The sequence below is a fragment of the Zingiber officinale genome, chromosome 9B (genome assembly GCF_018446385.1).
Source record: "Zingiber officinale cultivar Zhangliang chromosome 9B, Zo_v1.1, whole genome shotgun sequence".
Taxonomy (NCBI): domain Eukaryota; kingdom Viridiplantae; phylum Streptophyta; class Magnoliopsida; order Zingiberales; family Zingiberaceae; genus Zingiber; species Zingiber officinale.
This window is the reverse complement of record NC_056003.1, coordinates 100,908,753-100,931,105: the sequence shown is the minus strand read 5'-3', so window position 1 is coordinate 100,931,105 and position 22,353 is coordinate 100,908,753. Positions and strand designations below refer to the sequence as shown.

The 22,353-nt window shown below is 31.3% G+C and overlaps 1 pseudogene; it reads right to left on the bottom strand.

The window, feature by feature from the left end:
• Positions 1-7,724: 7,724 nt before the first annotated feature.
• Positions 7,725-20,862, bottom strand: LOC122023234 (annotated as a pseudogene).
• Positions 20,863-22,353: the final 1,491 nt, after the last annotated feature.

Below are 22,353 nucleotides of genomic sequence, written 5' to 3'. Positions count from 1 at the left end.
TATCAAAAAATTCAGTACGATATAATACTATATTAAATTTTTTGATATACTATTAATATCAATATGTTTAATATATATTGGTATGATATGTGTGATATACCGAAATTTTTAATATCTTCCTCCCTCATGTTGAGATAGGGTATTGTTATTTACAGTAAAATGATATTGATATAATAACCATGTTGAATTTTTAGTTACAGTAATATTTGACGTGTTGTTTCTATAAGTGAATTATTTTTTATAAATTGTCAGTAACAAATGACTCATCCCAACAATGATGGTTTCAATTGATTGTTATGTCCTCAAGTTTGTTGTATTTAAGGACTATTGGAAATGTGAGCTATTTTTTCAACATTTCAATATTTTACTAATCTAAATCTACTTTCTTCAGTTTTCAGTGTGGAGATATAACTTGCAAAATGGCATGTCATCTTTTTCGGTCTGGATTTCTCTTTTCCCTCTTTATCTCTTCTTCGCAAGTTCGAAGGACACATGATGAGTAACCGAAAAGATAAAGGAAAGAAGAGTACATGCTACTTAGAAGATTAAAGAACTAAATCATTCGATTAAGGGAGTCAATCTGAGATGGTTGAGGACTAGGTACTGCCAGCATTCACTAAAAGAAACAAATGTTGTCAACATAATTTCTATAAATTTGAACCATTTGCATACAATTTCAACCTAAATAGATGGAATTACACATATTAGCTTTGTATAATTGGGAAAACTCATACATATCAAAGATTCACATTTATCCCCAAAGTGCTAACAAGAACAAACCTCATGTAGTTTCTTCATCGTGCAGGGTTATGGAAAAAAAAAATAACTCTCATAATTTCGCTTGAGATTTTCTAGGTATTACATAAAATCATAGGTTTAGAATATGAATGACAAATAATGTCCTATCTATCTTTATCAGTTATTATGTGGACTAGTAAAAGGTAAATCCCCAATTAACAAGAATGCCTACTTAATAGATACAAAAAATGTAATGTGAACTCATTTAAGATTCCTGCACGTCACATATATTGCATAGAAGAAACTCGATCTTGAATGAAGGAGCCTTCATGCTAGTTCTATATGTAGGATCACTATTTTAATATAGAAGTTAAGTTTAGGACTCATTCGGTATGATATACTAAAATTTTTCATATGAAACCATATACCGTACCAAAAATTTTAATATAAGAAAAATATTTATTGATATCATACCTAAAATTTGATATATCAAAATTTTGATACAATATCGATACAATACCATTCATATAGAAATTATAAAAAAAAAAATTCTCAGTTGCACATTAATGTATCAAGCAAGTAGAAAAAAATAAAATAATAATTTATAAGAGAGTTTCAGACTAATTAGAAAAAGAGATAATTTTCAAAGAATTTTTTTGGTATAAAATCTCATACAAATATCAATACTGAAAAGTTTGATATGCTATAATACATAGAGAATTTTTGATATATCGTTAATATTAGTATGTTCAGTATATGTCAGTATGATATTAATGGACAATTGGGTAAATATAATTTTTTTATTATAGTTTTGGTTTGAGAGAACAATCTTTCCATGTACATATGCATCTTTTGTACTTATTTGAGTAAATATTGAAATGTTTTCTAGATGTATCATCATTTCTGAAAGTAGGAATAGTTCAGACATGAATGTAAGCATAAACATTTTTATTTGACAACATATCAAATCAAACAATATGAAATGTCAAGTTTCGCTAGACAACATCTATATTTACATGAAATTCACATACAACATATGTGCTATATGTAAGAGCAATTTTGTGAAATGGTAATGATTCGAAATATGCAATAAATGAAGAAATCATACATTTTTTTGTGAATGAAAAAGTCTCATCCTCTCTTTCCTCTCTTGTACAAATCTATGTTCCCAATTAGGAGAATTTGTCAGTTCGATTTTTATTTCTTTGAGTTCAAGAATTTTGTTTAAATTTTTATTAAGAAGATATATCATCGATAAGGAAATTCAAAAAAATTCAAATACACTTCCTTCTCCTCCTTTGTAGCAATCTGCATCATAGTTATATGATATATTAGTTTGTTGCGTAAGTAGTATAAAGTGTCCTATTAGTGATAACAGCTTTTAAAATAAATAAATAATAACTACAAATCATCTTTACTTCTCAACTAAATATTCCAATTGTGATGAATATGAATCCCCTTCTAGAATATATATATATATATATATATATATATATATATATATATATATATATATATATATATATATATATATATATATATATATATATATATATATATGACAATAAAATTATAAAGAGAAGTATAGATAAAAACAATAAAAAATTATAATTACCTAATTCTCCACTAATTTGTTCAGTATTTCGGTATATACCGACATATATAAAACATATTAAATCTCATACTGATATTGAAAAGTTAAGTATGGTATTATAATATCATACTAAAATTTTTACTATACTATTAATATTGATATGTTCAATATATATTAGTATGATATGTGCGGTATATCAAAATTATTAGTATTTTTCACACCCTTAAAATAATCTTCCTATTTGCAAATATTAAATGCATCTTTTGTACTTTTTCAAGGAAGCATGAAGAGTGTAGGAATTTGTTCAGATGTGAATATAAACATACCAACATCTTCATTTGCCAACTTCATATTAAATCGACAATATGAAATGTCAAGTTTCACAAGTGAAATGCAACATTTATATTTATATTAAAACTCACATGCAACATATGAGATTATATGTAAGAGCAAGTTTGTTAGTGATAGTAATGATTCAAAATATTGAATAAATGAAGAAATCTACATTATCTTATTTCGGCTTCTATTTCTTTGAGTTTAAAGATTTTGTTTAAACTCTCATTAAGAAGTCATATGCTATCATTGATAAGGAAATTCAAATAAACTCCTTTTTCCTCCTCACTAGTAATCTACCCCATAAATATATGATATATTAGTTTGTTGGGTAAGCAATTATAAAATAGTCTCGTAGTAATAAAAGTTTTTTAAATAATCATAACTACAAGTTGTCTTTACTTGTCTCGTTGCTTTCAATGAACATTTGGTAAATACTCTAAAAGTTCAGAAATATTATGATGATTAGTAAATTTATCAAAAAAACTACACAACAAGGATAAATAGAAAAAAAACAACAAATGGAAAGTGATTTAGAGAAAATGACTTGAACTAATTAAACCGAAACAACCTTTAGAATATAAATATATATGCAGAAAACAAAACAAAACGATAAAAAATAGGGATAGAAGCAACAAAAATTATAATTGCTCAATTGTCCACTAATTTGTTCGATATTTCGATATACACCGAAGTATAAAAAAATATATTAAATCTCATATTGATACTAAAAAGTTCAGTATAGTACAATATTGTATCAAAATTTTCAGTATACCATTAAAATTGATAAGTTCGACATATATTAGTATGATATACTAAAATTTTGATATATTTCACACCTTTAAAATAATCTTTCTATGTGCAGATGTTGAATACATCTTTCATACTTATTTGAGTAAATACTTAAACGTCTAGAATAGATGTATCACTATTCTAGGAAGCAGGAAGGGTGCACAAATTAAAATTTATTTAGACGTGATTATAAGCAAACCAACATTCAATTGGACAATCTCAAATGTCAAATTTTACAAGTGAAAGATAACATATATATTTACATTAAAACTCACATGCAACATATGAGGTTATATATAAGAGCAAGTTTGTGAGTGATGGTAATAATTTGAAATATGAAATAAATGAAAAAATCTCACAATTTCTCATGAATGAAAAAGTTGCATTCTTTATTCCCCCTCCTGTGCATATCTTTGTTCTCATTCTAAATAGAATTTGTCATTTCCGCTTTTATTTCTTTGGGTTCAAGGATTTTGTTTAAACTCTTATCAAGAAGATATATGCTATCATCGATAAGAAAATTCAAATACGCTCTCTTCTCCTCCCTAGACATCTACATCATAATTATATGATATATTAGTTTGTTGTATAAGCCGCTATAAAATATTCTATTAGTGATAAAAGTTTTATAAATAAATAAATAATCATAACTAAAAGTCATCTTTACTTGTCTCCACAGATATTAAAAGTTCATAAATATTGTGACGAATAGTGAATTTATCAAAAAAAAAAAAAAACTATGCAGCGAGGATAGATGAAAAAACATAATAAATGAAAAGTGATTTAGAGAAAATGTCTCAAAATAATAAAACCTATGAAACAACTTCTAGATACGGTATAACACCGTGCTAAAATTTTTAATATACCATTAATATCGGTATATTTGATAAATATTAATATGATATATGTGGTATACTAAAATTTTTAATATTTTTCTCACCCCCTAAATCTAAGTGGTCAGTATTGTCACACCAATATAAAACATCAAAAACTCATATAAGACAATTATTGTCACAATAACCACCATTATAAATAATTATATTATATAAATGGCCAATAACATCTAAGTCCAAGAGCGTGTTAAAGAATATATTTTATAAAGTATACTCTCTATTATCCAATCAATCTTAAGAAATGCATAATCAGAATTATGGGTGTAAATAATTTTAATACAAATCACAATACTTGACATAATAAGAAACCAATTATATTCAATAGCGTCAAATATTTTTGCAAATAACAAAAGAATCGATGCAAGCATTTAAGTGATACTTTTGTCATAAGTTGGTCCAATGTCTAAGGTGAACCAAAAACTCACAATCAATTACAAACTCTTTGAAAACTTTAAAAACATATTTTGAATCATTCCTGCAAAATATGTCCAGAGGCAGAAATATGAGATCACTACAAAATAAAACCCATATGAATCCTAAAGAAACAAAATAAAATATGAATCCAAAATAAGTATATTAGTTAACATTGTCAAAAATCACATTATTATGAGGTAAGGAAAATATTAAAAAATTTAATATACTATACATACCATATTAACATATATTCAATATAATGATAATAACAATATATCAAAATTTTAAATATGATACTTTTTAGTATCAGTATTAGTATGAGATTTAATATTTTCAGTATTTCGGTATATATCGAAATAACGAACAAATTAGTGGATAATTGGGTAATTATAATTTTTGTTATTTCTATCCATACTTCTCTTTATCATTTTGTTAAATTTGTTTTCCATCATGATGATTTGTTCTCTAATTAGTGGGTAAATATAAGTTTTTTCTTTTAGAATTTTGATATGGATGGTATTGTACCGATATACCATATTAAAATTTTAAAATTTTTAATATAAGCAATATGAAATTTATAGTATACTAAAAATCTAATATACTAAATATTTGGTATACCACATTTTGAATACAGTATCGATATATATTTTTTTTACATTAAAATTTTCAATACGATATATGATTTCATTTGAAAAATTAGATATATCTACCGAATCACCCTAGTCCTACGATCAACCGTTAAATTTTTGAGAAACATTGTTATTTCTGATTTTTTTGGAAGGATCTCATTAAAAATGAAGCAATTTATTTATATATAGAAATAAAAAATTAAACAAGAAACTTTTTTTATTAATGATGATTAAACACTTTGCCCGGAGAAAAATATAAAATATTTCAAATAACGTTTAACATATGATAGTAATTTTTTAAGAAAGGTTTACAAATGAAGCAAGTTCATTAAAAAAAAAATTCAATTCACAGATCAAAATGAAAAAAAAGAAAGCATTGGCCTCCCTTCCCTATCTTGCATCTATGGTATTTTTGCCTTGGTGGGTCTCTTTCTCTTTTAATTTTAAAAATTCTTTTTAAAACATTAAAAATTATTTTAAAAAATTCTTTAAAAATTACTTTAAAAATTCTTTTAAAACTTCTTTAAAATTATTTTTAAAATTCTTTTAAAAACTTTAAAATCTTTTTAAAAATTCTTTTAAAACTTCTTTTAAAAACATTAAAAATCTTTTTAAAAATTATTTTAAAAACTTTAAAAATTCTTTTAAAAAATTCTTCTAAAAAAAATTTAAAAAACTTATAAAAACTTGTTTTTAAAAATTCTTTTAAAAAATTTTTCTAAAAAAAACATTAAAATCTTTTAAAAAATTCTTTTAAAAAATTAAAAAATATTTTTAAAAATTCTTTTAAAACTTCTTTTAAAAACTTTAAAATCTTGTGAAAATGCTATGAAAGTAGATGTTCCAAAAGAATAAAAACAATAAAATAAATTAATAACACATACGCTAAATAATACTGGAAATAAATAATTTTGGGCATTTCTTTATATAACATACAATTGTTTTTAAAACATCATCCAAATTTTATTCGGTCGTAAATTAATCATTGAAATTTGTATTCGATGTCTAATTTAGCAATCGAAATTTTATTCGGTCTCTAGACTCTCTACTTAGCAATCGAAATTTTATTCCGTAATTAATTAGCGATTGAAATGTTATTCGGTCGTTATTTAACGATAGAATAAAATTTTGTTAGTTAATTCGGTCAATAATGGACAATTTTATTTATAGTAACAACTGTAACTAAGTATAGAAGGCAAATATATTGATTTAACTGAAATGTTCCATTTCCAATAAATTACAGATAAAAGGAACGAGAGAAAAGTAAAAAAAATCATTTGCTTTTTGAATTTAAAGCATTAAAAAAAAAAGAGTAGGGTGTCCACTCAAATTAAACCAAATCAAAACTAAATTGAATTTCAAAAGACTCATAAATTATGTTATGAATAGGTGGTATTAAAGCGGGGATGGACCAAGAATTAGAGTTAGGGACTTGAACTTATAATAAATTATATATTGTTTTAAAAAAATAATATTTTTAAAAATCAACAGTTTCGTTGAATATAAATTTTAAATATATTATTATAATCTATAAACATATTTTTCATTTTTAATTTTTTTTAACATATAACCCAGTTGAAAGGTCTGAACTTTAGAGATAAAATCTTAAAATTTTTTAATATAATTTTTTAAAATTCTTTACCCTTAGGACTTCTGTTATACTATTCAAGATAAATTTTTTTAAGATTTTATCTTTAGAGTTCAGGCTTCCCAATTGAGTTATAGTATTCAGTTAAAAAAATTAAAAAAATTAAATATTTACTGATATAATAATGTATTTACAGGGTATAGTAATACATTTGGAATTTGTATTCGAGATAATATTGATTTTTTTTTAAAAAATAAAATGTATATATATATATATAACAAAAAAAAATCATATGCCCTACCAGATTTTGAAATATAAAATTTATTTATAATATAATTTATACCCGTATCTTTAGTTAAATTTGGTTCAAAATAGAAAAAAAAAAAATCATCTTTCATTTTATTGTGAAATATCGTGTTGAAATTATAATCAAATTTCACATAAAAAATATACTGAGAAAATATCTCTATTAGTATGATATATTTTGGATAGAGTTCAAAATTAAATTCATGATAATTTATATCCAAAGTAAATAATATTATACTATTATAGAAATATATAAATTTCATTGATTAGCAAGTGGTGAATGTGGTCCTTAGTTCTAGTAGTGAAGGATTATTAAGATTACAATTAAAATCCTATATTAAAAATTCATAGAGAACATCATATATTTATAATATAAAAAACTATCACAAATAATATTAACCTTTTGGATAAAGTCTACTGAGACCTTTGTGAATAACTCAGTTTGTGAAACTCACTGTCCGACCCTCTTCGTATCCAACGTAGCCTGGTGGGGGCTTTAATCAATCTAATTGAAACTATGTGCTTCTCCATGTACTCACTCGATGTCTATTCTCACTAAAGCTTCCTCTGTACTAAACATATAAGAAGTGCGTGCTTTTGCCAATTGTCTTACCGACTCCAGTGGGTCTCATGAACATGAAACTAGCAATTGGCCGGTTGGGATCTGAGAGACCGGCTCTAGACCGATGGATAGCCTCAGAGACAGCTTTCACGGCTGGGTCTTGACCAACAACTCGCTTGTGAAGATCTTCTTCCAGATACAGTAGCTTTTCTCTCTCAGATTGTTGCAGCTTAGATACAGGAATACCTGTCCATTTGCTGACTATTTCTGCAATGTCATTTCCAGTTACCTCTTCTCTAAGCATTGATTTTCCGGAACTTTGATACTCAATTAGGTCCTTTTCCGCACCTTGAAGTTGATGCTGTAGGGAATTAAGGCTTCCATATTTTAATTCAGCTGCTCGGTTAAGATCATATTCACGCTCTGCCTGCTGGATTTCTACATTCACCCTATCAATCGGTGATGAAAGCTTAGTCAGAAACAGATCACATTAATGATTTTAATCCAAAGTAATAACTAACTCATAATTGGTTGAGTTCTAGAATATAGTAATTAGCATCTGGAAAATACAAAAAGCTGTGAAGAGAAACCAAACAATGTTAATATTACTCAGCTCACAGGACTCATTATCTTCGAAAAGGATGCTGTTTTTATATTAGTTTAAGTGAGAATGTGATTTTTGGTTAAGGATTGTACAAGAAAATCACAGCCAACCTTTTGTTTCAAAGCATTTTAATATTATTGATCCTTTAAGGACGAACAACGTAACAATCTTGCACATAGTGTGAGCAAAGGTAGCAGCAACTCGATTTCTTAGCTTACCTTTGCTAATGATGTCATTTTGTTCCATTTTAAGTAACAATCAACATAGCTTGCATGTATTAACAATCAACCACATTATATTCAAGATTTATCACCTATTATTTTCATGTTATTTAACATAATTTTGAGAGTAGAGTTTAAGTCCTGGTCTTTGCCACTCAATGTGGGTAGATGCATTTAGGTGTTACGTGGTTAACTTTGACATATTCATATCCTATATCCATATTAGTTTTAGTTATTATGTTAGCCCAAGTTGAAATTGCAATGGTAAACTAAGATATATTTATGGACGTAGAGAAATCAATTCCAATATTAAATGTCTTAGTAGCATTGTTTAGTATGTCTTAGAAAAATATGAGATTAACCTTAGTAGAATCTACAATCTTATTAGATGTACCACACTAATTTTGGTATAAGTATAATCAACTAGACATTAATCGAGATGAATTCCTTGCTCTAAAATTTTAGTTCAATTTTTACAATTGCTATAAACATATATTTGGTAGTAAACAAACTAAATGGAGGAGCTAAATGAAGTGGGATTATAAATTAACAATCATTTGACTTGAATCTCACAACACATCAAAGTGTATTGTTCTAGTTGGACACTGAAACTACTCCGGCAAGGAACAAGTAGTTTAAACCATGATTTGTACCTATCTCATAGATATTGTGCAATTGAAGATGGACAGTCCGGAATCAGATGGTATACATGGCTTTGTCTTTTTAACCATAAATGCCAACTAGATTGGTATAACTGGAAGTTGTCCATTTGTGTCAATCTGAACTTCTTGTTTAATTTTATGCTATAAGGGAGCTATTATGGTACTTCTTGTTGGTTTTACATATTGCTGCCTTTTCTTTGCAGCAGAACTTTTTATGCTGCCAGCAGGTTTTTGCATTTAGATGTGAATTCTGATTTCATTTGTTTTTGTCCTCACCTTCTCACACATGTTAAATCAATGATAAAAGAAAGTAGAGATGATGCATAGTCTAATGCATGAATTTTACCTTTTATTAGTTGATTAAATTGTGCAAATACATTGAGGTTAATTTTTGCTCCAGAAATTTGTAAATTCAATTAGCCCATTTTCATCTGTCCATCTCTTGCATGTATGAAGCATGGCGTTCTACATTCTCTGAAAATAACTATTTTGACATTTTTGTCAGGAAATTTCACTAGAATACGTAATGCTTTTGCATTCGGAGCCACAAAATTAGCCAGGTTACTCGAATGCACGAAAGATGCAATAATTATGGAATTAAATGATTTCTTTGCTAACGCATGGATAAGACATGGTACTGGGCATCGTCCTCATTCATAGCTTAGATTTACAACCTTTTCAACAACTAAAAACTCTTTCAATTGAGCCTAAACACCTAAAAACTAGAGCAAATGTTGGAAGAAGGTGTTTGAGAATGGAATATTGCGAGTTGCAAAGGAACATTCTGATTGGATTGATTACGCATGTGAGAAAGGAGGTGAATCATGTGATTTTCAAAAATTCTCTTTTTGTAGTTTTGAAATTACGAGTATGCGCAGTGGAAATTAAAAAGAAAACAGTACAAGAAAGCACGGGCAGTTTTACTTGGTTCGGAGCCTTCAGCGACTCCTACTCCAAGATCTAGGTCTTACGGACCTATCGACGGATAATTCATTAAAAACTTTTCTACCTCCGAAAGAGGGAATCAAATATAAAGAAATTTAAAACAAGTGTAACACCATGTACTTTTTCTTTTGCAGTAATTAAATACACAAAAATAAATGTTAGTGACACTTAGAGATTGATGTTGAAGTGCTTGTGTCGATGTTAGTCTGTCGGTCGTGATTGGAACTCCTCGGAGCAGTTGTCGAGCGCAGCAGATTCGCAACAAATTAGTAGCAGGAGCTCGGAGCAGTTGGAACCTCAAAAGAACGCGTAGTAGCTCGTATGATAGTTGTTGTTGGTTGCTTGGTCGAGCCTGTCTTATATAGGCTGTGGAAGGCGCCTTCCATAGCCATGGAAGGCGCCTCCAATGAGGTAAGTTTAATTCCGAATAGCTCGGCACTTATCCGCTGCGACGCTAAAATTTTATCCTGTGGAACGCGCCTTCCATAGCCATGAAAGGCGCCTTCTATGAACAGTACGAAGGCGCAGTGAAGGCGCCTTCGGATACTGTTCATCCGAAGGTAATTTTCTTCCTTGCAAAATAATGTTAGTCCAGAAATACCCTGCAAAAGAAGTATTAGGACAATTTAATAATAATGCAGAATAGTAATTAGCTCCTATCCTCTCAGGACCAGGAGCTAGTCAAGGTCTTAGCTTAGGGATCCCAAATGGGCCTAAACTGGACTGATGCCTACTGTCTATCCAACTGGGATGCGCCCTCATTTGGTCACTCTCCTCCAGTGACTTACCTTAACTTACCAATTTGCCAGAAATTCGGTCAATCCGTCGACCTGTCTGGACTTCGTGCTAGCTATTCGGTCAACCCGTTGACTTAGTTGGAATTCGTACCAACTATCTGGTCGGCTCATCGACCTAGTTGGATTTCATACCAAGTATCCGGTTGGCCTGTCTACCTAGCTAAATTTCTTGCACACTAAATCAAGTGGTTAGATCATGACAGAACCTAACTTAACTTACTTGTCATTTATCAAAATCCGGGTTAGACTGTTAGTGCGAACCATACCAACAATCTCTCCCTTTTTGATGTGATGACAACTTGGGTTAAGTTAGGGAAAAAAATGCAAGTATGAATAGACATATGATTTGGTTTAAGTTATTCGGATTTCGATTTGTTTCAGCTTAACCCTTTAACCCTCCCCCTTTGGCATTCATCAAAAAATTACTAGGAAAAGTAAGAAAATATTTTTTACAATTATTCTCAGGATTATTTTGAGGGAGAAAGAAGAAAAAATGTATAACTATGAAATATGTTTAAAGATAGTTTTGAAGCCATTTAGTCTTTTAAAATGATAAAGAAAACAACTTAAAATTTTCAAAGTTAAAATAAGTTTTGAAAAAAAAACCTATTCAAAACTATTTTCAAAGTGTTTTGTAAAGCAGATTTTAAAAATATTTTAAAGATATTTTTCAAAACAAATTTTAAAACACCGTATGTTAGTATTTTCACAATAGTAATAAAGTTGAAAATACTTTTAAAATTTATTAACTTTAGAAAGTTTAAAGTTTTCAAAAAGAATTTTGAAAATGCTAAGTTCTCCAAAAGAAACTTTAAAAGTTTAAAGTTAAGGTTTGCCAAAACAAAAATCAAAATACTAAGTGTTGTAATATTTGAAATTATTTTAAAGTAGTTTAACAAAATTGAAACAGTTTTCAAAATAATTTTTCAAGACATTTAAAAATGAATTTTTGAATAAAAGAAATATTTTTAGAATTTATTGACTTATTAATCCTCCCCCTAAACCTGATATTTATTTTTTAAAATAATTGAATCAACTATAAATTATCCTTAACTGTCTAACCATTAGTTACTAACTAGCTATCAGAAGATAGCAGTGTTTACTTGGTTAGTCAGGTTAAGTTATTTTATCCAGTTAGTGTTTGACTAGCCTAAATTACTTAACCTGATTAATATAAGTTTGGTATTTAACCCTCAGACTTATTTTGATACATTGATATAAGCATCTCAAGTCCAGGCATTTTGCCTATGCATCTCACCCCTTTCTAAGTTTGACAATTACAAACAAGATAACCCTAATGTGTTGATGAGATGCTCAAGTCCTAGATATATAGGAACATGTTTTCTATGGGTTTGATCTAGACTAAGGTTAAAACTGATTTTGAAAAGTCTAAAAATAAGGAAATTTTGAGAAAAATAAAGAATTTTTCCCTAGAATTTGAAAATGTTAAAAATAATATTGAAAATTTTGATCCTAGTCTATTAACACATTCCTAACTGACGTCGTAAGTTGTTAAATTCACTTTCGGGGAGGAGTTTGGTGAATATGTCAGCTAAGTTTGACTTGGACTCATTGTAATTGAGTTCAATGCCATATTTAGTGACATAATCCCTGATAAAGTGATGTCTAATTTTAATGTGTTTGGTTCTTAAATGATGCACATGATTTTTTGTTAAATTAATTGAGCTAACATTGCCAATTAGTACATTTGCTTTTGTAAAGTTTAAATTAAAATATTTTAGAGTGTGCATCATCCATAACAATTGTGCAATATATTCTCCTATTGCTATATATTCTGCCTAAGTAGTAGATAAGGTAATGTTACTTTCTACTAAACCAGTTGAGAAGTGATGAGTCAAATAACTGACACCCACCACTTGTACTTTTACGGTCTAGTTTACAGTCATCATAGTCTGAGTCAGAATAACCAATAAGTTCAAAATTGGTTATTCTCGGATACCAAATTCCTACATTTGAAGTTCCTTTTAGATATCTAAAAATTCTTTTTACATTAGTTAAGTGAGATTTTTTAGCACAGGTTTGGTATCTAGCACACATACTAACTGCAAATAAAATGTCAGGTCGACTTGCAGTTAAGTATAGAAGGCTACCTATGACACTCCTATAGTATTTTAGATCAACTAGTTTTCCATTTGGGTCATTATCTAAGATTGTATTAGTTGCCATTGAAGTTTTTATTTCTTTGATGTTTTTCATTCCAAATTTTTTAAGTAATTCCTTAATATATTTTTGTTGGTAGACATAATTTCCTTCATTAGTTTGTTTAATTTGTAGACTAAAAAGTAAGTTAGTTTACCTACTAAGTTCATTTCAAATTCTTGTTCCATTAAGGTTAAGAATTCTTGTAAGAATTCTAAATTAGTTGAACTAAAAAGTATGTCGTCTACATATACTTGGGCTATAAATATATCTTGTTTGATAGACTTTACAAATAAGGTTCGGTCAATTTGTCCTTGACTAAACCTTTTGAAAATAAGGTAGGAGGTTAACCATTCATACCAGGCTCTAGGTGCTTGTTTAAGACCGTACAAGGCCTTTTTAAGCTTAATGGAATAGGTAGGATGATCTAGACTCTCAAATCTAGGTGGTTGACCTACATATACTTCTTCTTTTATTAACATCCATTTGATAAAGTTTAAAACCTTTATGGGCTATATAGCTAAGTAGCATTCTAATAGATTCAAGTCTAGCTATTGGGGTATAGGTTTCATCATAGTCAAGTCTCTCGACTTGACTAAACCCTTTAGCCACTAGTCTAGCCTTATTTCTAAGAATTTTTCCATTTTCACTTAGTTTATTTCTAAAAACTCATTTTGTTTCTATTACCTTCTTATTGTTAGGTGGTGGTATTAAGTCTCGGACTTCGTTTCTTTCAATTGAGCTAGTTCTTCCTGCATGACTATTATCCAGTCTGGGTCAAGTAAGGATTATTCTATCATTTTGGGTTCAATTTTTGAGACCAAGGATATTTGACTTAAATTTCTAAATGATGACTTAGTCTGAACTCTTAGGTATGGGTCACCAATTATTTGGTCAATTGGATTATTTGGGTTTACTCTTATGGTTCTAGTAGGTTCATTCAGTTGAGGTTGATTTTCTTCTTCGTGACTTAGGTCTTCATTTGCTCCCCCTTGACTAGTGGTACCTCGAACAAATTTGATTGTTTGATTCTGAGTTTGATCTAGGTTTTGGTTAGATTCTTCAAATTTTACATTTGAGGTTTCTTCAATTCTTAGTGTAACTTTGTTATATACTCTATAACATCTATTGTTTAGTGAGTAGCCTACAAAGATTCTATTTCCTATTTTTGAGATAAATTTTCCTAAGTATTCTCTTGTATTTAGTATATAGACTGGGCATCCAAATACTTTAAAATATTTAATATTGGGTTGTTTATTATAATAGAGTTCAAATGATGTCTTATTATCAGTTTTGTTTATAGTGGTCCTATTTTGTACATAGTAGCCTGTGCTAACAGCATCTGCCCAAAAGTATTTTGGCAGGTTATATTCATTTAACATTATCCTAGAGGCTTCAAGTAGAGTTATGTTCTTTCTTTCTACTATTCCATTTTGTTGAGTTGTTTTAGGGCATGAATATTCGCCATTTTCAAGGCAGAATTGATCAAAGTTTTAATTTCTAAATTCACCTCCGTTGTCACTTCTGATTCTTTTAATTTTTTGGTCTTTTTCATTTTCAATTTATTTTCAAAAATTACTAAAGATTTCAAATGTTTCATCCTTATTTTTTAAGAAATTTACCCAGGTAAATTTAGAGTAATAATCTATTATTACTAGCTCATATAGACTTCCATTTATTGATTTGATCCCATGGGAGTCAAATAGGTCTAAGTGCAATAGTTTTAGAATTAAATTTATTTGAAGTTGATTTGTGAGTAGATTTTGTTTGTTTTCCTTGTTGGCAGGCATTACAAATTGTTGAGTCCAAGTTAGATAATTTTGGTAAGCGTCTAACTAATCCATTTAATTTACTTAGATTTCTAAAGTTTGTGTGTGACATTCTTCTATGTCATAACTAAGTTTCTTCCTTTTGTATTAAGTAACACTTGAGTGAGGAAGTGGTTAGGTTAATTGCATAGATATTGTCTTTTCGAAACCCTTTTAGAATTATAGAAAGGTTATCTAAGTGCTTAATTAGATATTCAGAGGATAAGAACCTAACCTTATATCCAGAATCACACAATTGACTAATGCTAAGAAGGTTGTATTTGAGATTTTCAATAAGCAATACTTTCTTAACAATAAAATCAATTTTAAGTTCAATATTACCTACCCCAATTACCTTGAGTTTGTCGTTGTTTCCAAAGGAAACTGTTCCTAAGTTTTTATATGTTAACTGAGTGAACTTGGTGTGATTCCCTGTCATGTATTTAGAGCAACCACTGTCCAATTGTTGGTACCCCAAACTTGTTTTGATGTGATCAAACAAGTTAAGTTAGATCCTATTGTGTTTAACCTTGTGTCTAAGTGTACAGGAACTTAGGAGCACAGGGCATCGAGCAAAAGACACAGCTAGCGAGAAGGATGACACGGGAGAGAGCCAACGAGTTCGGTGCGTCTGAGGGATGAGGTGATGCAGAAGAGTACGTGGGCGGACGAGAAGGAGGCGCGCGGCATTTCCAAGGGACAAGAAGCCGGAGCGGAAGCTTGCTCGAGAAGGCCGGAAATTGGGTTCGGGTGAGCCCTATTTCAGATGGCTGAAATCACCCAAGCGAATGAAGCCGGAGCGGAAGACCCAGACCGAAGCAAGCTGCTGAAGCTGGAGGCCCAAAGAGAAAGTCAACAAAAGGTTGACATTCACCTTCGGGGCGCCCAGAACCATTCTGGGTGCCCGGAACCATTCTGAGCACCCAGAGCAGTCCGGGGCACCCGGAGCCATTCCGAGCGCCCGAAGCAGTCGGGGCACTCATAACCCTTCCGGGCTCCTGGAACCCAAAACTCAGCCAAATTCGACTTGGCACGTATCATTGCATTGGGGATAAAATATTATCCCATTCCAGGCACCTGGAACTCTTCCAAGCGCCCCGAGCAAGGCTATATAAGCAACCCTACTCCTAGAAGCTAATAACAATAAGAAATATCCAAGCAACACTTGTACACACTTCCTTTTTTTGTTTAGCTTCATCTTTCTGCGCTTTTATTACTATAAAGAGGCTTCTCTGCCCGAAGGAGAAAATAGTGTGACTTCATCTACTTTGGATTAACAACCTCCCCGGTTGTAACCAAGGGTTATTCCACCCCCCCCCCCTCTAGCCGACCGCCAAGGATCCTAACAAGTGGTATCATAGCCAGAATGCTTTAGGAGGACTAACCGTCAAACGAAGCACACAAGACGATGGCTAGACCGAGCATCTACCCACCAAAGTTCGAGGGGGAGTTCACAAGCTGGAAAAAGAGAATGGGGGTATTCTTTAAAACTGATTTTGAATTGCTTTTAATAATGAAGTTCGGTTTAGTAGCACCCAAAGGTAAGGAAGAATACCAGTGGACAAAGAAGGAGCATGCCGACTTCGTGGCAACCGACAAAGCAGAGTACCATCTGCTGAGCGCCCTACCACCACAAGAAGTCAATCAGATCGGTGCTTATAACTCAACAAAGGAGGTTTAGGAGAAGTTCCTTGAGCTACATGAAGGGACATCCGAAGCCAAGCTCGCAAGACGGGATCTGCTAAGGAACCAACTGAGTAACATAAAATTGGAAGCAGAAGAAACCGTTGCACATCTTCACTCGAGAATGAAGGAACTAATCACCGAACTCACGAATCTCAGAGAAAAGGTAAGCAACTGAGATTCGCTAAGGTACGCGCTTAATGCATTTCCTAGACTACCGAGTGGGCATCATTAGTAGATGCTTACTATATATCTAAAGATTTAGAATCTGTCACCTTAGAAGAAATATTTTCCACATTTGAAGTCCATGAAATGAGATATGCAGATTCAAAGAAGGAGCTGAAGCACAACATTGCCTTTAAAGCAAAGATGGATGAACAAGATTCAGAATCCTCTCTTGATGATAACGAAATGGTAATGATGGTAAGGCGATTTAAAAAATTATTTAAATCTAGAAAAACTAACCATCTGTAGGATAGAAAGAAAAGAACAATCAGATGCTACCATTGCAATGAAGAAGGACATGTTAAAGACAACTGCCCTAAGTTAAAGATCAAGGACAAAGGAATGAACAAAAAGCCTTTCCAATCAAACAAGTACAAGATGTTAAAGGCGACGTGGGACGAAACGTCGTCCGAATCAGAAATTGAAGTTGTTGCCAAACTTGTGTTAATGGCAAGTCATCAAGACGATGAAAACGAAGCAAGCTCGTCCGAAATGAGTATCGAGAGCATCGATGAAGGGGAAGTGACATCAGAAGAAAGCAACACTTCAGGGGGAGCTACGGATAACGGGATCGACAAGGTAAGTCAGGTACGATCTCTTCCTCCTAATAAGTCATTCCAGTTTATAAAATATTTATCAAAGAATTATTGCAAACTAGAAAAGAAAATAAAGAGTTAAAATTAATTCTAGCCAAATACTGTCCATTAGAAGAATTTTATAAAATAAAATTAGAAAATGATAATTTGTAAAAAGAAATAAAAAACTTGAAAAATTATATATGCTCATATAATAAATGTATTAGAAAATTCAATGGTCTAATTGATACCTAAATTACCACAAGGGACAAATTAGAAAATTTTTAAAGAAATATGTTCCTAAAAATTTTTTAATTAATCTAGTAGACTGGAATCTATATTGGATTTCAAAATCTTGTCTAAATTAAAATTTAATTGGACTTAGGACTTTCAGAGAGTAGATTAAATGTTTAATTTTCTTAAGAGGCTTTGTCTAGAAAGTAGTTGTTGCTCTAATAACCAAGAAGACCTAGTACCTCGTCGTAGCCTAGAAGCCAATTAATGAAATAAAATATTTAATTGACTAACTGATAAAACATTTAATTAAAATTAATGCTTTAAATAGTTACTCAATATTTTTTTACTTAGAAATTTCTTTGCAAAACTTAAAGTTTCCAAAACTATTTACATTGCAAATTTTTAAGTGATATCAAATTTTTTTTTCAAATTTTTCCAAAGTTTTCAAAAACTTGATAAGTTTTTCAAAATTGTCAGAAAATCAGAGTTTTTTTATAAAAAAACTTTCTTATTTTTTGAAAAGTTACCCTTAGATATTTTTTGGTACCCCATTTTTTATATGATCAAAGGAGGAGGGAGAAGGGAAGATTAAGTCTAGGGGAGGTAGTTTAAACTTTTTAAAATTTTTGCACTTTAATTTCAAATTTATTGCTCTTACTTTATGTTAGTTTACTTTATGTTGGTTTACCCTAACTTAACTTAGGTTGCTCACATTAAAAAGGAGGAGATTGTTGTTACCTCAAAGTAGTGTTGATGTGATCATACAAGTTAAGTTAAGTCCTATTATGTTTAACCTTTTGTTTAAGTGTACACGAACTTAGGAGCACAGGGTGTCGAGCAAAAGACACAGCTAGCGAGAAGGACGGTACGAGAGAGAGCCGATGGGCTCGGTGCGTCTGTGGGACGAGATGCTACAGAAGAGTACGCGGACGGACGAGAAGGAGGCATGCGACGCTTCCAAGGGACGAGAAGCCGGAGCAGAAACTTGCTCGAGAAGATCGGAAGTTGGATTCGGGTGAGCCCTATTTCGGATAGCCGAAATCACCCAAGCGAGCGGAGCCCGAGTGGAAAATCCGGACCGAAGCAAGCGAAGATGAAGTTGGAGGGCCAGAGAGAAAGTCAACAAAGGTTGTCCGGGGCGCCCAGAGAAGTCCGGGGCTCTCAGAACCCAAAACTTAGCCAAATTTGACGTGGTACGTACCATTGCGTTAGGGATGAAATATTATCCCATTCCAGGTGCCTGGAACCCTTTAAGGCGCCCCGAGCAGGGCTATATAAGCAGCTCTGCTCCCAAAAGCTAACAACAATAAGAAAAATCCCAGCAACACTTGTACACACTTCGTTTTCTGTTTAACTTCGTCTTTCTGCGCTTTCATTGCTGTAAAGAGGTTTCTCCGCCTGAAGGAGAAAATAGTGCGACTTCATCTGCCTTGGGTTAACAATCTCTCCAGTAGTAATCAAGGGATATTCACTCCCCCCCCCCCCTCTCTCTCTCTCCTCTAGCAGGTTACCAAGGGTCCTAACACTAATATTCACTTGGTTTCCTATAATAGATAAGAGTTAATATCAATTTAGATTTGAACTTACTTTTAAATTTAAATTTTTTTAAAAAAATTTAGTTTTAAGTTTAATTTTTAATTTTAATTTTTTTAAGTTTAATTTTATATTTTTTTATTTTAAATTTTTATGTTCAAATTTTAATTTTAAATTTTAAAATTAAGTTTAAATTTAATTTTAATTTTTTAAAAAAATTTAAGTTTAAATCTAATTTTTATTTTTAATTTCTTTTTTATCTTAATTTTTATTTTTGATTTAATTTTTTTGTTTAATTTTTAATTTATTTTTTAATTTTTAATTTAAATTTAAATCCTTAGTCATCTCACCCGACTTATATTTTCAATTAAGGAATCATATATTTTTGTGAGATGAGTTAAGTTTAATTTCAGGGTTGGGTTTTAACTTTGTGTAGATTCAGGTTTAGCTTTGAGTTCAACAAACATGCATTCTTTGGATAAACTTCTGAGCTATGATGAGTCACCTGGACATCATTAGTGTAACTATACCTTCGAGATTTTCCATATAGTTCTATCCATTGAACTTAATATAAAACCTTTGTCTAACTAGTTAGGATCCGTAAGGGGTAGCTTCAGTTAGTTCCAATAAGTCAAATGCACCAGGTCAAAGTCATATCTTCCTCGACATGCATAGACATAGTTTGACTAACCTACTATCATCCAAAACGTCGTCAGTACTTTTGTCAAGTTAAACTGTTGTCCCTATTTTAGCTAGTCCTAATTACCCTGCTCAGTAAGTTATTATTTTGGAGGTGTCAACTAATTTGGAGTCTCCCCCCGAATTGTTGAACATTTTGATTTTAAGTTTTGGGTTTATGTCGATTACTTTTATAATTATAGTATACTTGATTATAATTTTTTTAAACTGTATTTGTTTAAGTTTGATTTGAATAACTTAAGGTTTTTCTTTTGCTTTGTATTTATTTTTGAAGATTTAACTTTAGAGTTTAAGGGAGATGATTTATATAATAAATTTTATCTTTAGGTATGTAATATTGATTGAGTCCTACTTGCATGGTTAGACACGCTTTCGGAACCCAAGCTTTACTCTGATTTTTATTTTGGTTAACTAAAGATATAAAGGATTTGTTGGTTGAGCTGGACTTATATCTGAGTCCGGACTTGTTGTACACAGCTTTTTGTGATCCAAGAATTATGTCAAGATACTTGGATCTAGTTGTGAATTTTTCAAGTAATTCCTTTAGTTTAACTATTTCATTTTTCAATATGAGATTATCCTCCTCAAGTTTTGCAACTTGAGTTGGGATTTCAATTTGAATTGGTTCAGTTGTTAAGATCAATTTTAATTGTTCATTAAGTTTATCATTTTCTTTTATTATTTTATTTATTGTTTTTCATAAGTAGTTAATTTCTTATTTAAGTATGCAATGATTTTAAAGAACTTTTTATTTAATCTAAAATATACCTCATCGAAACCTTCAAAAACGAGTGCAGACTCGTGGCTCGATTCAGGTTCGGACCCGTCTTCTGATTCACTCTTCGATTCTGGGCGGTGCGCCATTAGTGTGAGGTAGTTGGAGTGCTTCGGTTCTCTTCCATCTGATTCATCTCCGGACGATTCGTCCCACGTCGCCTTGAGGGCCTTCTTCTTTTTCAGATTCGGGTAGTCGGTCTTGTAATGACCCTTCTTGTTGTATCCAAAGCAGGTCACGTTCTTGTTGTTAGAGTTGGATGTGGAGTTGACCTTTTGCAAGTTCTTGCTGGTGAAATTCTTCTTTCTCCTTGTGAACATTTTTCTTACCAAGTTCACCAAGTGTTCTTCATCATCTGAGTTTGGGTCAGACTCGTCTTCTGATTCAGACTTGGATTTTGACTTGTCTTTTGATGATCCTGTAATAAGAACAAGACCTTTCTCGGATTTGGCCTTAGTCTGTTCGTGCAGTTCTAGTTTACAAAATAGTTCATCTAGTTTTAATTTTGACAAATTCCTCAAAATCTTATGGGCATCCACAATGGATGCCCACAGTGCATTTCAAGGAAATATGTTTAAGGCATACCTTATCAGATCCCGGTTCTCTAATTGGTGGCCGATTGTGTGGAGTCCATTGAAGATGTCCTTTTGTTGGTTGCTACTCGGAAAGCCTAACGGTTTCTCTGTACAAAAATTTTGTACAAAGGTCTGAACCTTTTCCTAGCTACCATGTGTTCTTTTAAATTAAATTTGGATCGCCTGCGAAACTTAACACGTTTGATCCCAAGTTTAACTTATATGTTCTTTTAGGTTTAGATTTGGATCTCCTGCGGAACTTAACACGTTCGATCCAAATCACCTAGGTCACAAAGTTGATTAAATATTAATTTCTAAATTTGGCTTCCAGGATTGCATGGCGAGGCACATGGCCTTCTTGGATATGGGAGCAACCACCACCGCCTAGACAAAGCCTCTTAAGGAAATTTAATATTTAATTTCCTTAAATAACTCTAGGTTAACCAAAAAGAACAATCGAAGCACAAGTTCGAAAAGAAAACAAAAGAACACAACATCGAAAACTAATTCGAAACCTAGAATCACATGCCTCTTGTATTTGGTATTTTTACAAAGAAATAAAACTAGTATGATGCGGAAAATAATTACTAATTATACCTTCCTTTGTGAACTTTTAATGACCTCTTGATCTTCTACCGTATTCCTCTTCTAACCTCGGACATTGTGTGGGCAATGATCTTCCAAGATGAGAACCACCAAGGCACCTTCTTCTTCCTTCCTTCAAGTTTTGGCCAAGCAAAAACTTCCAAAGGATGAAGAACTTTTTCCACCAACCAAGCTCCAAGGGATGCAAGAAACAAGCCTCCTTTCTCTCCTTTTCTCCAAGCTAGATCCGGTCACTTCTATGTCTCTAAGAGGTGATGAAGTCTCGGCCACAAGAAGGAGAAGAGAGAAGGAGAAGGGGAAACTCTAGGGGCCGGCCACACCTAGGAAGAAAAGAGAGGAAGAAAAAGAATAGAGTCGTTCGCCATGAAGGCACCTCTACCCCCTCTTTTATAATCCTTG